At 48.2% G+C, this 16,785-nt stretch overlaps 2 long non-coding RNA genes across 4 annotated transcripts; both read left to right on the top strand.

Annotated features, from left to right (window-relative positions):
* Window positions 1-2,438: 2,438 nt before the first annotated feature.
* On the top strand, window positions 2,439-5,858 carry LOC136311036 (uncharacterized). Its single transcript, XR_010726670.1, has 3 exons — window positions 2,439-2,772; window positions 2,959-3,058; window positions 5,790-5,858. It is a non-coding gene; the product is annotated as an uncharacterized lncRNA (long non-coding RNA).
* A 2,768-nt stretch (window positions 5,859-8,626) lies between these two features.
* On the top strand, window positions 8,627-13,810 carry LOC136311035 (uncharacterized). Of its 3 annotated transcripts, none has more exons than XR_010726668.1 (4): window positions 8,627-8,785; window positions 8,922-11,048; window positions 11,254-12,383; window positions 13,044-13,810. It is a non-coding gene; the product is annotated as an uncharacterized lncRNA (long non-coding RNA). The 3 variants fall into 3 exon arrangements; XR_010726669.1 differs by having other exon boundaries at window positions 8,922-11,794; window positions 12,230-12,383; XR_010726667.1 differs by having other exon boundaries at window positions 8,922-12,383.
* The last annotated feature ends 2,975 nt before the right edge of the window (window positions 13,811-16,785 follow it).

Below are 16,785 nucleotides of genomic sequence, written 5' to 3'. Positions count from 1 at the left end.
ATCAAAAACCCCCAGAAAACCACAGTGATGGCAAAGAGGTGGAGAAATGGGAGTGCTTGGGTGAAAAGGCACAATGGTACCCCGCTGTAGAAAGTAGTGTGGCAGTTCCTCATACAATTAAAAATACAGTTGTCATATGATCCAACAAGTCTGTTTCTGGGCATCTACCCAAAAGAATTGAAAGCAGGCTCTTGAAGACATCGTTGTGCAACTCTTAGCTACATTGTTCACAATAGACAAAATATGGAAGCAGCCCAAGTGTCTATAGACAGACAAAAGGATAAGCAAAATGTGGTCTGTGCACACAATGGAATATTATCCAGCCTTAAAAGAAAAAAAAAAAAAAGGAACGTCGGAAATATGTGACACCATGGATGCATCCTGAGGACATGAGGCTAAGTGAAATAGCTGGTCACAACAAAGACATACACCGCATGATTTCATCCATAGGAGGTACTTAGAGTAGTTATACTGACAGAGACAGAAAGTAGTATGGTAGCTACCAGGCGCCAAGGGGAGGAAGAAATGGGGAGTTGGTATTTAAATGTAGAGTTTTGGTTTGGGAAGATAGATGATGCCTGTGGCAATAGATGATGGTGATGGCCACACAGCGATATAAACGTGCATAGTGCCACTGAAATGTATATACTTTAAAATGGTGAACTTTATGTTATGTATAGTTTACTACAATAAAAAAAAACCAAGTAGAAAACTGAGTTTTACATTTTGATTATTAAGAATGATTTCTAAAAGTTCTATTTGGTTTTTTAATTTTTAATTTTCTGTTGTTTTTTTTTAAATATATCCCTATTCTCTGCAGATATTTTGAAAGTTTTAAATAGTTTTTTTAACATCGTAAGTATAGTTATATTGTACTCTGTGTTTCATGACTCTAATATCTGACTTTTTTTTTTTTTTTTGCAAATCTCTTTCTGTTATGCATCAGTTCTATGGGATGTTACACATGGTGGCTTTTTCCTTAGGTGCTTGGTTATTTTTGTTGTATGCTGCTCATTGTCCTTGCAAAAGTATTTATGGGATGAAGTGATAATCCTTCAGGATCTATATTTGTTTCCACAAGTTGCCTGTGGTCACTACTGGGCCAAAGACCACTTTATTTTTTTATTTATTTTTTATTTTTTTTGTATTTTTCTGAAGCTGGCAACAGGGAGAGACAGTCAGACAGACTCCCGCATGTGCCCGACCGGGATCCATCTGGCACGCCCACCAGGGGGCGATGCTCTGCCCACCAGGGGGCGATGCTCTGCCCCTCCCGGGCGACGCTCTGTCGCGACCAGAGCCACTCTAGCGCCTGGGGCAGAGGCCAAGGAGCCATCCCCAGCGTCTGGGCCATCTTCGCTCCAATGGAGCCTTGGCTGTGGGAGGGGAAGAGAGAGACAGAGAGGAAAGAGAGGGGGAGGGGTAGAGAAGCAGATGGGCGCCTCTCCTGTGTGCCCTGACCGGGAATCGAACCCGGGACTTCTGTACGCCAGGCCGACGCTCTACCACTGAGCCAACCGGCCAGGGCCCCAAAGACCACTTTAAACTAAACTCGCATTGGAGATATCTTTGGGATTGTCCTAGAGACGTGAATCCGGGGTGCAGATTTCCATAAAGGCTCACTTATGGTTACAAATTCTCAGCAGAATACCCTCTCCCGCTGTAGCCAGTGCCTCCGCAAGATCTCACTTAGCACCGCGACTCATCCTTATGCTAAGAGGATAGCTTTCCAGGCTCAGCGCTCAATGTGGGGAGAGTCTCCTATTAAACCCCTTACTTTTGACTTTTGCTCCCCTTCGCCATCAGGAGACCAATCAAAGTTCAGACTTGCCTGAATCAACAAATGTCCTCAGAGCAAATGCAACTCTGGTATTGCTCTTACCTCTCCGGGGATCCCTCTTTCTCTTAGATGGTTGTCCTGTTAATTCTTTACTGTTAGGTTGAAACATATGCAATTACTATTCGCTGACCGTTCTTGTCTGTCAAAGTCTAATAAATCTAATATTTAGCCAGATTTTGGATGTTTGGAAAAAAAATGTTTCTTGGTTTTTTTTGGTTTTTTTCCTCAGCATTTTAAATTGTTTTCAGCAGGAGGGTTGGCCCAAATAATCTAGTCTGCCAAATTCCCAGAAGTGGAGTCTGTCTTTCTTCTCTCCCGGCTGATGGCTGTGGGAAGACTTTTTGCTCTCCGAAGCCAGCTCATCTCTGTGTGATCTCGACGACCTTTCTCCCACATATTACCTCCTTATCTGGGGTGACCACAATTTCTCTTTGAGCTAACTCCTTCTCTTCTGCCTTTTTTGGTTAACAGTTCATGTTTCTCTCATCACTGGAGAACTTTTCCAGCAAGTGGGAACGACCTCTTTCTCTCTCACAATCTCCCTCCTATCTACCGTGGGGAGTAAGGCAGGAAAGAGAAAGACCATGGAAAACCAGAAGCGAAGGAACGGGAAACACAGTTGAACAACAAAGGGCTGATGTGAAATGAGCGAGCAATCCATCCCATTTTGAGGGATAAGATAGAGGACCCCAGGAAAAGAGATTTCTCAAAAAGAAATAAAACTGATAGAACACTGGATGTATTTCAATGTATTGAGAGGAGAGAATGTATCAGACAGGAAGCTAGTGAAGAACTCAGCAAAACCAAATAAACAACACACGTGCAGACGCATGCAAAACAAAGAAACACACACACACACACACACACACACACACACACACACACACACAAAACCCTGAAGCCATTGTAACCTCCAGGGAAAAGAAAAAACCGTAAGTAAAGGGAAAGATGGCCATAGTCATTATGCATATGGCTCAGCTATGAAGAACATTTATGTAGCCATGACTATGTTAATATGAAAATTGGTTTATTGTGACAAAACTGTATCAGGAGAATAAGAAATATATATGTGGATGAGGGATTGTGTATGAGAGCTAAATGCTTGTTTTTCATTATAGGAAATATAAGCCTCTGGTACAGAAACACGGCATTGTGAAAATGTCAGAAGAAAGCTGAAAGAGACACAAAAGGGGCTGAATCTGAGGATTCCAAAGAAAAGTGAGTATGGCAGAAAGCTGCTGTTTTTAATGACGTCTTCTTGTATTGACTTTTTAAAACCATGCTTTTATTACTAAAATAAAAATTAACGTGAAATGTAAATATTAGAAATAAGGGTAAAATTATCGTGATTGATTGGATATCTTGAAAACCCAAGAGATTAATTTAAAAATTAGTTTTGGTGAGAAAATTTAGTGAGTTTGGTGGATACAAAGTTAATAGATAAAAATCAATAGCCTTTCTCTATGTTAACAAAATGTAGTAAGACATGAAAATAGAAAGATCCTATTTGTGTTAAGATTCAACAATATGCATAGAAGTAAATTTAAGAAAAAGGATATAGCTAGCACCTATTGAAGAAAGTATACAACTTTATTAAAGAAATTAAGCAATGGTGGAAAAACATGTTCCTGGATATGAACACAAAATTGCATAAAACCAAAATAAAATGAAATGTTATTTGTCTTAAATAGAATTCCGATGGTATAGTTTGAAACTGAGCAAGTATATTTTACAGGTAATATAAAAGAATAAAATCTGAGAACACCCCAGAACATTTTATAAAAGAATGGTATGGGAGAGTGGTTTACCTCACCAGGTTATTATGACTTACTTTAAAACTGCTTTAACCCGTTGACATACAAATAATCACCTAAATCAGAAACAAATGAAACACAATGAAGTCCAGAAATGTTAACATTTTTCTTTATCGTCTTTGGCTTGTTCCACTTAGTGCAGACGTGCATTACATCATAATATTTTAAAAATCTAATAAATGTAACTAAATTACAATCGAGTGAAACTGCTTTGTTTATGTATTTTTAATATCTCTTTAGGAAAACATAGTTTTATTTATGTGTTTTTTAGTCCCTCTTTAGAAAAACAATGGTTTTAGTTCTCTGGTTTAGAATACAGTTTGGGGGCACTTGCAGAAATGGTTCATAATAAATACATAGTTTTGAGGCTCCAGTTGTTACATTTAAGAATATAATTTTGGGCCCTGGCTGGTTGGCTCAGTGGTAAGAGTGTCGGCCCAGCGTGTGGAAGTCCCAGATTCAATTCCTGGTCAGGGCACACAGGAGAAGAGACCATCTTCATTCTCTCTCTCTTCTCCTCCCACAGCCATGGCTTAATTGGTTCAAGCACATCAGCCCTGGGCGCTGAGGATGGCCCTGTGGTGTCTCTGCCTCAGCAACTAAAAATAGCTCAGTTGCAAACATCGGCCCCGGATGGGGTTTGCTGGGTAGATCCTGGTCAGGGTGCATGCAAGAATCTGTTTCTCTATCTCCCCTCTTCTCACTTAGAAAAGAAGAAGAAAAAAAAATAACTTTGGTGTCTTCCCACATCTGTGTGTCTTGAACCACCTCATTCTTGCAAAGGGCTGCATGATATTTCATACTAGGAATACACCATTATTTGCTTTTCTAGGCCCACATTGAGCCACATTAAAATTACTCCAGTTTCAGCCAATTCCAGCAATGCTGCTAGGAATGTTCCAGAACATGTAGCCTAGAGCAGTGGTCCCCAACCTTTTTTTGGGCCATGGACTGGTTTAGTGTCAGAAAATATTTTCACGGACCGGCCTTTAGGGTGGGACGGATAAATGTATCACGTGACCGAGACAAGCGTCAAGAGTGAGTCTTAGACGAATGTAACAGAGGGAATCTGGTCATTTTTTAAAAATAAAACATTGTTCATACTTAAATATAAATAAAATGGAAATAATGTAAGTTCTTTATTCTTTCTCTGCAGACCAGTACCAAAGGGCCCACAGACCAGTACCAGTCCGCAGCCTGGGGGTTGGGGACCACTGGCCTAGAGCATGTTTCGAAGAATTGGTCAGTTACATTCTTGACTATGAGAATGCTGGGTCAGAGGGTGGCCCATTGATGGTCACCACTCCATGCCGTTCACCAAACAGTCCCCATTCCACACTCCCACCATCGGTGTGTGATGGGTCCCTTGCTCCTGCACTCTAACCCAAAAGGGAGACTATCTTTTAAAATTTTTGTCAATTGGATAAATTTTAACATGTCATATGCAAAACACTTCATGGTTTACTGAGCATCTATATTTCTTTTGTGAATTGTTTGTTTAATATTTTTGCCTATTTATTCTATCAGGTTGTTTATTTTTAAAAATCAAGTTTTAGAAGTTTATTATAATGGGTTATTATACACATTACCTTTTATACACATTACAAATATTTTCTCCCCAAGTCTCCCTTATTATTAAACTTTGCAAATTATGTCATTAATGTATAGAAGTTTAAAAAATTGTAGTTAATTCTGTTCATGTTTTCTTTTATGGCTAATGCGTAGGAAGACTTTTTGTATGTGAAGTATGAAGCTGTTTGAAAAATATGTAGTTTTAAAATATTTTCATAATTTTATTTTTCTGCATTTGATTCTTTTATCCATTTGGATTCTATTTTTATAAATAGCAGTTTATTAGAAACCTACCTTCTATAAAGTAGTTTATTTATTTATTTATTTTTAAATCTTCTCACTCAAGAGCTTTGGGATCTTTCTCCATTTGTTAAAATTGTATCTTATTTCTCTCAGTCAAGTTCATAACTTTCTCAACAGATTCTGCTTTTTTTTTTTTTTTCCTGGTAAGTTTGTTCTCATGCATGTGTTTATTTTGGGAAGTGTGGTAAGGAAGTCTTGTTTTCCATTTTGTTTTCTCCAAAGGAAAGCTGTCAATTTCTCTAAGATTCCCTTTTTTTCAGTTGGCCTTAGGGATCTATTTGAAAATGCTCAAACAGAAACTATCTAGCTCGTGGAATAAGTGAATATCCAATGATGGTAAGCAAGAACTTATTTTTTGCTATTATGTAAACTGCTCCAAAGTCCTTGGCCAGTTGCGTTCATTAGAAAAGGCTGAGATGCCAGGTCCTGGCAAGAAATTAACCCTGTGATAAATGAAAATGTGTCTCCTGCTCCTGTAAAGTCCAATTACAGCTCATAGCAGTTCTTTGCCTTCTGAAGATCCACCTAGTGACTCAGGGATCCAGGCTCCCTCCATTGTGTCCCAAGGCCACTTTAGCAGAGGGAGAGAGGGACAGAGGACACACTGTCTCTTATTGCTCGTCCTACAAGGAAAACCCATCATTAGTTCTCACAGTCCACTGGGCAGAGTTTGTCATGTGACCTGACCTAACAGCAAGGGGGGGCTGGGAAGCGTAGGAGAGTTCATGGGCTGTGGGCAGGTTAAGCATCAACTCTTCATGATATCAGCACAGTTGTGCATGGTCGACAGACAGATGTGTGTGGTCTGGTGTCTTCACTTACAAGTTTTCCAGCCGCAGGAGACTGGCCCTGCAGCTGCCGACAGGGTGTGGGAAAGTGTGGTGAACCCGGACCCAGCACCTGGTCCGTGGTCTGTTTCCTGGATTTCTCATTCACGGCCTTTGTTCTCTCTGACTATTCACTTCTGTGTGTAAACAAAACCTCGCTCACTCAATTCCTTGGCTAAGTCATCATCTCTTAATTCCTCACCGGGCAGTGGGTGGTTTCCGAGGAAGTGTCTCGCTGAACCTTGGGGCAGGCTTGGGGAAGACCACCTTGGGAAGCCAAGGAGAAGGACGGGGTGTCTGGGTCTGGGTGGCCGGGCCCCCACCTCAAGTTCACAGCACACTTGCTCCCCAGCGCTCCTCCTGCCGGGCTCTCCCACACGGCCTCAGGGCGCTGAGTCTCCAGAAGTCAGGAATTGGGATTTTTGTGGCTCTGCCAGAAGGGGTACAGCTGCTGCCTTGCCTGACAAGCAAAAGCTGCTGACAGTCCCTGAGCTCACACTCTGTGCCCAGCCCTGTGCCCAGCTATCCCTCTTCTACCAATGAGGAAACCGAGTCCCAGAGCTAGGGAGGGGTGGAGCCGTGTTTGTCTGACTCCAAAACCTTTGCATTCCGCATGGTTATTGAAGCCGCCTCTGAATAAGCAAAGCTCACCGAGTGTTCACCAAAAATGACCAGCTGAGCACACCTGGGTACCTGGTGCTTCCTGGGACCTGGGGACACAGCGGGAACAAGGTGCTGGTGCTCCTGGCCCTTTGGTGACCAGAAAAGGAAACAGGTGCTGAATGTGGTTACAGACTGAATCACAGTGGTGATGAGTTTTTAGGAAGAAGAGACACCTGGTGCCTCAGAATGTGTACATATGGAAGGGACCCAGGAAGGTTCTGGAATGATGTGATATTTGCTCCGAGCCGCCACCAGGAACAAAGACTGGATTCTGTTGCGGGTTTTCCATGTTGAGGTCAAAGTCCGTTATAACCGGGAGCAGCCGCACCTGGTTCTAACCTGTGTGTAAGATGTCCAGGGGTTCAAGGAAGCCACACGTCTTGAGAAAATCCCTGGCCGGAAGGAAGCAGCCGAGGGCTTCCGTCACCCTCCAGAGTTGAGGAAAAGGCAAGAGCATCAAGTGTGTCGCCTGCTTCATCTCAAACCTGCACTGTAGGAAGGAGCTTCCCAGAAAACCCACTTAGCAACCCCTGGTCCAGGGAGCGGGACACATTCACTCAGACTCCATCCCCGCCGGACGCAGGAGCCCGTGGTCAGCTGGGAGGAGGCCCTCCTGAGGTTCTGACGAGGACGCTTGTCCCAGATGTCCCCTTCGCAGGCAGCTCAGGAATGTGCACCGTCCTGTATGTTGGGCCTGAAGCCCAAAGAACTGGGTGGGGTCCCTGCCAAACCATGTCCTGGTCCCCCAAGGCTACTCTGATGCCCACCCGGCCAGGCCCAGTCTTGCTCCATCCCAGGGGCGCGTGGGCATGGCGGCGTGGGCCCGGGAATGGCCAGTATGATCTGCAGAACCCTGCAGTGTCCTGACCCTCACTGGCAGACGGGAGCAGAATGCCCTTGTATTTGAGAACAGGCTTTTGCTCAGTTCCTCTTGGAAGACTTCCCTGGCTCTGGCCTTTATTTCAACATCGTTAAGGGAAATAAAGATGAAAAAAAAAAAAACACGTTTAATAGAACCTTTCCTGCTGAGATCGGTTTCCAACCACTCGTCTCTGTGGGTGGCATTTCCCACAGTCAACCTTGTGCGCCAGTTTCGGTGGATTCTGTGGTTGCTGGGACGACGTTAGGGAGCCATGGACAGCAGGGTCCATGGCTCGGTCACTTTGGGGGTCCCGGCCCCCACCTGCCACGGAGCAGAGGCCATGTGTTATAGTCAGGTCTGGGTTCCAACACTGACTTAGCGTGGACAGCCATGGGCCCGGGCAGGGAAGGTATCTGGCCTGTATGTCCATCTCTAAGCCTGGGATTGAGTAGAAGGACTTACCTCGCAGGTTGGCGTCTGATTCATGCAATGCCATCATACAAGGGCAGTGCTGGCACACTCCCGGGCACCCCGCGCCCGGCCAGAAAGGGTTTGGGGAGCCATCTGCAGATCCGCGTTCCCTCAAAGGGATTATTCACGGTTTAGTAACCAACCTATCAGGAAAGACAGACAATAGGCCTTTCTTGTTCCCTTCCCATCCCTTCCAGCCCAGACTATTTATAACCCAGAAGATTCCTGCAGCCTGACTCACCTGCCCCAGGGCTCTCTACCGGGGAGACCTCATCACACGCTACCTGCCTCACCTGCTGGCGTCTGGCCTGCTCTTGCCTGCTCTCACCACAGCTGGCCCAGTCCAGAGGTGCCCATTGCTGCCCTCGGCCCAGGCACGATGGGACCCTGTCCGCTAGAGAGGCAGATGGGCGCCAGGGCTCAGAGACAGAAGGTGAGGGGAAACTGAGTCTGAGTGGGAAGCCCGGGTCAGGGTTGGGTCACCATTTAGACGGACACATCGGTCCAAGCCGCAGCAGGGCAGCTTGGGGTGACCAGCACAAACAAGTGACTTCGCATTTGCTTTTCAGGTCATCGACCCAAGTGGACAGTCCTGTCAGCACAACTGGGCTCCAGTTTGGGTTCAAGAAGAGAGTTCAAGTTCAGGGCCCTGCCAGCCATCCTGGGAGCTGTATGGGGGATGACTCCAGGAAACCACGTGGAGAAGGGCCCCCAGGGGGACTTCCCCTCCCACGAGTGGGCAGCAGCTGCAAAGCCAGCCCCTCCATCTGAACAGCGGGACGGCAGTTTGCAGTGGGTGTGAGCCTGAACCCGGGATCCCCGATCTTCCCTTCTCATTTTCTCACAGTCCTCTCCAGCCTCAAGTCTTTGGCCCAGGGGTGCCCTTGACCATGTTCCTCCTTTCTCCACAAAAACGCCCAGGAAAAGGCGGCCAACAGAGCTCACATTCTAAGAGGAATACACAATTCTAAACCTGGTCGGCGGCCGCTGACATCATCAACCTCTTCCTCTTCTCTGCCTCTCTGCTTTTTCTTTTTTCTTTTTAACTACCTTCTAAAGATGACATGTAAACATCAAGATGAACTTAACTATTTTCTTGGGAATGCTACAACCCCTTTAGAGGACTTGGGGGCGTCCGCCCGAGGAGACAGCCCCTGGGACCGTCTCTTCTACAGTGCCTGTGCCCGTAGGGATGATGAGGACGGCAGATTTGGCCTTCCACGCAATTTTTATCTTATCAGAAAAATGTGGAAGAGAAAACACTAATATTTGTCAGGCACCTACTCTGCATTTTTCAGTGATTAGCTTGTTTCATTCTTTCTGTATCTGCACGTCTAACAACCATAGCAAACAATAACGAACGCATGACAACTAGCATCACTAACAATCGCTAAGCGCTTCCTGTCAGCTTAGCTCTGTTCCAAGCACTTTGTGTGAGTCAATTCACTCGCTCCGTCTGCTTGACAACCCTCCTGCGTCAGCAAACCCCACTTTATAGGGGAGGAAACGGAGCTGCAGAAACGTCAGGTGATACAAGGTGGGACATGTCTAGCACTCGGCTGCAGGCTTCAGGCATCAGGCTCAGAATCTAAGCTCTCACCACTTTATCGAGTCACCTTTACTAAGTAGCCAGGCTGGGGTTTGAACCCAGATCTTTCTGAGGTCACAGACCACCTTCTCTCTATCCTGCCACGCTGCCACTCAGAGCAAGAAGGGACGCCATCTGCTGAGGAAATGACAGATCCCAGCTCAAAGCATCATGTTCCCACCAGAGGAAGGAATTGAGGGGCAGAAATAGGGGAAGAGCAGGAGGAGGATCTGGCGGGGAGAGACGCTCCTGTGCCCGGGCTGCCCCCTGGCCCGGCTCCTCAGGGGCAGGACACTGTGCTGACACACCAGGTTTTTCTTCGCTTGCTGACTCAGAGGCACCAAGACGGATCCACTTTCCTAGTGTCAAGACATGAGCTGGGAGAAATGGGGGGGCCAAGGCAGCCCCCCTCCGGCTTCCCACCACACAGCACGGGAGACAGGCCACCAGGCTCTTGTCTCCCCTCTTCTTCCCTGCCCCTCCCCTCCCTCTGCTGTCCATGGGAGCTCTTGTTTAGGCGTCTGTCTCCCAACTAGCAGAAGACATAGCCTGGTTTTATCTCGCATCCTGGCGCGGAGCCTCCCAGCCATCAATAAACATTTGTTGAAAAGAATGAATGAAACTTGGGAGCCTTTACTGGACAGAGGCCATCCACCCCTGGTTCAAGGTTCATCGGTCTGACCTCTGTCTTCAAGTGTTCTGATCAGTCCTTCTGAGGAGACCCAACTGGCCTCGATGCCAGCTCTGCGGTTTCTCACTGGTCAGGGAGGGTGCTGACCTGGCTGGCGGCCACCGCCAGCTCTAGACGCAGGAGAGCCAAGCCGCCCCGGGTGCTGCCTTCCCATTTGCTCTCTCAACAGCGCTCCTGCCCAGCGGCTGGTCAGTCCGGTGCCTCCTCTGGCCGGCTCCCTGCTCCCCAGCTCCTTTCTCCACCCGCATGGACTCCGGGATCGATGCGGCTCGAATCGGTGAAGGCTGGGCTTGAGAAAGACAGGTTGGAGAGAGAGGCACCATGCCCCCCTAGGAAAGCAGTTGGCTAGATGTGCCACACAAAGCCCGATCTGCTGTTGGGTCCTGGTGGGCAAGTCTCCAAGTACAGAAGTGGACGGTAAGAGTTTAGAACCAATCTATGTCCTAGGGCAGTGGTTCTCAACCTTTCTAATGCCGTGACCCCGCAATACAGCTCCTCATGTTGCGGTGACCCCAAACCAAAAAAATAACTTTGGTGGCTACTTCATAACTGTAATTTTGCTACAGTTATGATTTGGGATTTAAATACCTGATATGCATTATGTATTTTCCGATGGCTTTAGGCGACCCCGCCAGGGTCGCAACCCACAGGTTGAGAACCGCTGTCCTAGGGGTTCAAGGAGAGTCCACAGATCAGTTGTTTGGACGTGGCCTAGGACGCAGATTGGTTCAAACTGGCCCTTCACCAAGATGGTGGGAGAAGCGCTGAGTGGGAAGAGGTGACCTCAGAAATGCGTTTTCCTTGTAAGTCTCATCTGCCGCTGCCCAGCTGAAGATTGTCAATCTGCCCATGAAATCCGGGTGTATCCAAGGGGGTTCTAGGTCCTCCTCCGGCCTCATCACCTACCAACTGTGTGACGCTGGGTGGGTTCCCAAAGGCCTCCATTTCTCACCTGCCGGCTGTTGTGAGAATGAGAAGAATTAGCAGAGAGCTGATCCTGGCCCATACTAAACACGGTACAAGTGTCAGTTCTTGTCACTAATGAGCATGTCCTGTTTTGTCCCCAGCACTCAAGGGCCCAGAAGGAGCTTGCGACCCAGGCTGTGCTTCTCTGTGCCTCTTTGGGAAACAAGACCAGGGAGGCTGGACCCCAGTGGGAGGAGGTACCTGGGACCTGCTGCGGAAGGGTCCATGCTGTGTGAGCCGGTCATACGGGTGACTCCCCGGAGGCCCATGACTGGGAGATGGGGCGTGAAGACAGGTCACCCGGGGCATGTAGAGAAAAGGCTGAAAGTGGAATAAATATGGTTTTGAAGGGGACTCTAAGTGGCAAACATGACCCACAGATGTACTAAGGTAAATTACCGAGTGTATAATTAGAAGACTAGGAATCATCAGATAGATAAATCGCTATTAATCAGCAAAAACTTTGTAAAGCAGAGGGGTCTTGAACTTAGAGGACAAATGCTATACCTCTTCCTGGAGAAGTAGACAAACCTTTTTAATAGCTTTACTGAGATATAATTTACATACCCACAGAATTTACCCATTTAATGTCTAACTAACACTTACTGGATTCTTTTTTTTTTTCTTTTAAGCATTTTTGCAGAATTGTACAACCATCATGGACCAGCGTCGAACGTCCTCGAGTCTTGTCCCAATGGTGTGGGGTGACACCGGGAAGCTTGGTTGAGAGGTTTCCTCGGATGATGACAAATCTGTGGAGAAGGCAGCATATTGGGCCCACTCCAGGCAAGGGTTCAGCCAGCAGTTCCCCCGCAGTCCTGGGGTGGGCGGGAAGCCAAGATGGGGTGTAAAGAGAAGGGAGTGAGGAGTGAGAGAGGTGGGCAAGGTGGAGGGGAGGAAGAGGTCACAGGTGGTGGGGGAGGCCTGGACCCAAGTGGCCACTGGGTAAGCCGGTCCTCCACACGGGTGACAGGAGATGAGCCAATGAGCAGATGCAAGTCCTCTACGAATGAGGAATGGTGGACGACAGCCATCAGTGGACCACAGAACAAGCGACAACATGACCTCTGGGGACAGGAAGCCAGGTTCCAGCTTAAAGGAAGGAGTTAAGGGAAGAGTGAGAGACAGGAAAAGGGTTTTGGGGTGGGGAGGAAATGGAGAATCAGGTCCGATTAAGGAACGGGTGACTCTCAAATGAATGAAGCCTTGAGTGACGCGGTGCTGGTTAGCCGGGAAGAGGACGTGTCGACGGGGACCACACCGCAGGCCTCCTTCACCATTGTTCATTGTCGCTCTGGCTGGCGGGGGCGGGGGAATGACGCCTCCGCGGTGTGTGTGCCGTGTGGCCTGACGTGCTTCCGCGATGTGCGTTTCTGTTCTCGTGCTCTCGTTTTGAGACCCACGGAATCTATTTCCTGAAGCCGTGTGTATCCTTTATTTATCTAGGTGACTAATCCTTTCACCGGGAGCGCCAAGCCTTCTGTTTCTGTTACATAGAGATACCGAGACGCATTACTCATGCACGTTCCAGGAGAGATGAGTATCTATACGTTATTGAGACAGTTTCAATATGGAAATAGCCTTGCAATTATCTGGGTTAGATTAGACACCAGAAGGAGGTGATTCCAGGCCAGTTACCCCTCTTCACATGTGGCACGGTGCCCGACGACATTCCAGCCCATCTGCTTGTCTGTCCCATGTTTATGTAACAAGGATGTTTCCAGAGGCAGCTAAGGAGAAGGGGGGGAGGGGGGAAGAGGAGAAGGCTCTAGGTGCATTATAGCTTGTTGGGAGGACGTTGGCCATTTGATGGAGGCATCTCCTGAATTTACTTTGTTTTATCTTTGCAGTACCCCTCGGAGTAGCTCATTGGCCCTTAATAAACCCTGCAGAAGAAAGGCCCTCCTCAGCGTGGAGAATCGTTTGTAGTCGAGAGTCGAGCCCCGGAGAATGAGCCCGCTGTAGGAATGTCGGGGTTACATCCCACTGTCGAAGCAACATAAACAAAACTGGGAGCACAGACTGAACAAGTCAACCTTCAGGCCTCCATTGCCTGGTGACTCGGAATCCTGAAAGGGAAATAAAATGAGTTGTTTGTGGACCGAGAGGTCTACGCTCTATTTCAGGGGTAGTCAACCTTTTTATACCTACCGCCCACTTTTGTATCTCTGGTAGTAGTAAAATTTTCTAACTGCCCACCGGTTCCACAGTAATGGTGATTTATAAAGTAGGGAAGTCACTTTACTTTATAAAATTTATAAAGCAGAGTGACAGCAAGTGAAAGCATATAATAATAATTACTTACCAAGTACTTTATGTCGGATTTTTGCTGTTTGGCAGAATAAATCTTTATAAAACAACTTACTATAGTTAAATCTATCTTTTTATTTATACTTTGGTTGCTCCGCTACCGCCCGCCATGAAAGCTGGAATGCCCACTAGTGGGCGGTAGGGACCAGGTTGACTACCACTGCTCTATTTCAAAATCAGCAAATGGGCTGTTTAAATGAATGATCACTCCAACGACTGGTTTTTGGTGTTTGAGTCTTGATTGCAGATGAAGTACCAAGTCCTGACTGTAAAATTCAAAAGTACTTGTGACCCCTGGCCAGGCGGCTCAGTGGATAGAGCGTCGTCCCTGTGTGCCGAGGTCGCAGGTTCTATCCCTGGTCAGGGCACATAGGAGAAGCAACTAACGAGTGCACAACTAAGCGGAACAACGAGCTGATGCTTCTCTCTTTCTCTTTCTCTTCTTTTATCTCCCCTCCTTTCTCAAATCAATGGAAAAAACATATTTAAAAAGTACTTATGAAAACCAAGATTTTTTTTATTTATCCGGATTAGCTAAATCTAGGTAGGTCATCCTAATAATACATGCCCACACAGGTGGCTATGCCTGGTAAAAAAATAAATAAAGAAAGAAGAATACAACCAGAAGCCTAGGGAGTTTCCAACCTCCCATTCCCTCTGCCCACTGGACTCACCTGCCGAGGGTTCACCAAGGGGTGTGACAAGATAGCCCCCTCTGCCGCAGGGCTTGCAACTTTGGGAGGCAGTGAGCTCCAGGGAGCTCGCCCTTGTCCATCTGTAAAAACTTTCAGGTAAGCCCTGTAAGAGCCCGCCCTTCCCTGGCGGCAGCCGGGGTGACCTTGTCCCTGCATCCGGAAAGGTCCCTGCTCCAATTACGCTCTCCTTCCCCACCAGATGTTGTTCCCATTCGCCGGGTCTCAGGCCCCCCCCCCCCCTTCCCCGGCAAAGGCTTGCCACAGGTGTGAGCTCAGAAACACATCCCAGGGCTCAGGGACACTCTGGTTCTGCTCTCCTGCCTGGCGGGGGGGAGGGGGGTCACAGAGGGTCCGATGGAAGCAGAGCGCCCCTCCTGCCCTGAGGTTTGAGGAGGTCACACCTCAGTTTAGTTGTCCTTCACTTGCCTAGCGTAACATCGTTTATATATTTATTGGCTTGTGGGCTTTTCCCTGCCTCCCCCCCCCCCCCACAACCCCCACCGGAAAGGAAGGTCTATGAGGGCAGGAAGTGAACCCATCTTTTTCTCCACCACCAGAGGTGGATATAACGACGGGTGCACCGGGTGCCCGCCCTGGGCCCCGACTTCTGCAGGGCCCCGCAAAGCCCCAACTTGACTTGACACTTATTTCTAATGACACCAAGTTGGGTTTCAAATGTGCAATTTTAACATGAATAGTACATAATATTTTTTATTTATTTAAAAATGTGGTTAACGTGTATTTTTATTTTCCCTATTTCTCTTTCTTTTTTTTTAAGGGGTCTAATATTTTCTTCTGCGCCAGGGGGCCACAACCGACCTTAATCCGCTTCCGTCCACCACCTGTGCTCAGCTCCCCCAAAAGCCACTAACCTCTTAGACAAAGTGACAGCAGAGGCCACAGAGAGCCAGCTGGCGGGCCACATCTGGTCAGCTGATATATTTGTTGGGCTGGCATAGAATATGGTTTGTAGATCACATCAGCCACCGGACACTTGGTTAAAAATTGGGTGATTTCTCGTAAAACATGCATTTCCAGTTTCTGTGGGAACATCAGAGGTTCTTGTCGCCCCCCCCCCACCTCCCTGGGGCTGCCCTCTCCTCCTGTGTGGCTCAGTGGGGTGGACCTGAGTGGCGGCTTGGCCTCCCACCACCAGGCCGGTGTTGCAGACCCCCTTGACCCCCTTGTCTCCATTTGCACACCTGCCTGCCGCGTCTGAGATGACGACTCAGGGTTTCTCAACCTGGCATGAAGTGCGGGACCATCCCAACCTCACAGCTCCTCTGCCCCACCGGAGGGCCACCCAGCTCCGACTTTATAAAGATCTTCAGGCTACGCCTCACCCTGATCAGGGGATTTCTGCAGCTGCCAGCCAGGATTGGCTGCTTCCAGGCCCCCCGGGGCGGCAGGGGTGGGGGGGAGCGCTCTGCAGCCCCTGGGAATCACCCCGTTGTTCCTGGAGGGTATTCATTCTCTCAGTCGGCAGGACAGCAAGCTTCCCAGAAGCTCGCGGGACACCTCCCGCCTTCCCGGACGACAGCAGGACAGCAGCGTTCACATCTGTTTTCCCAGGTCCTCCCGGCCGAGTGGGACAGGGGCTTCACCGGAAACCAAAAGCTGCTAATGAAGGGAAGGAATGTAAGCCAAACACTTGGGGAGCTCCCACGAGGGGGCCTTTTGGCTCACTTGGAGGATGTGGGGTCCTCAACATCTGTCTGCAGACCGGTGCCCAATTCTACAGCCTCAGGGCGCGCCAGACTCCGGCGTGCTTTTAAACAGGCAGATCTTGGGACCAAGGCGGGAGGCTCTAGGCCACTCCATCTCACAGGGGACCCAGAGGACTGTGGTTAGGGTCAGTGGCCCTGGTGGTTCTGACCGAGGAGGGAGAGCTGGAGAGACTGTCCTCCTCTCTGCTGCAGCACAGAGGACCGAGCCGATGAGGACGGTCACTGAGTGGTCCCCTCTACCCCGGGAAGCACACTGTGTCCACAGCTGCCTGTATGCACACAGCTGCTTCCACAAGTCTTCCCCAGGGCTCGAGAAAATGCAACGCAAAACACACACCAGGGCCCAAGTGAGACTAGGAAACTCCCCCGCGTCCTGCTCTGGCTAAGGTTGGCTGATGCTGTGAGGCCTTCTGACCCAGCGGCCCCAGCGCTGGGGGGTGGAGGAGGGTGTCTTCT

Source organism: Saccopteryx bilineata, chromosome 7 (assembly GCF_036850765.1).
Source record: "Saccopteryx bilineata isolate mSacBil1 chromosome 7, mSacBil1_pri_phased_curated, whole genome shotgun sequence".
Classification (NCBI taxonomy): Eukaryota; Metazoa; Chordata; class Mammalia; order Chiroptera; family Emballonuridae; genus Saccopteryx; species Saccopteryx bilineata.
Note: the sequence above shows the minus strand (reverse complement) of the source record. Positions and strands in the feature narration are given on the sequence as shown.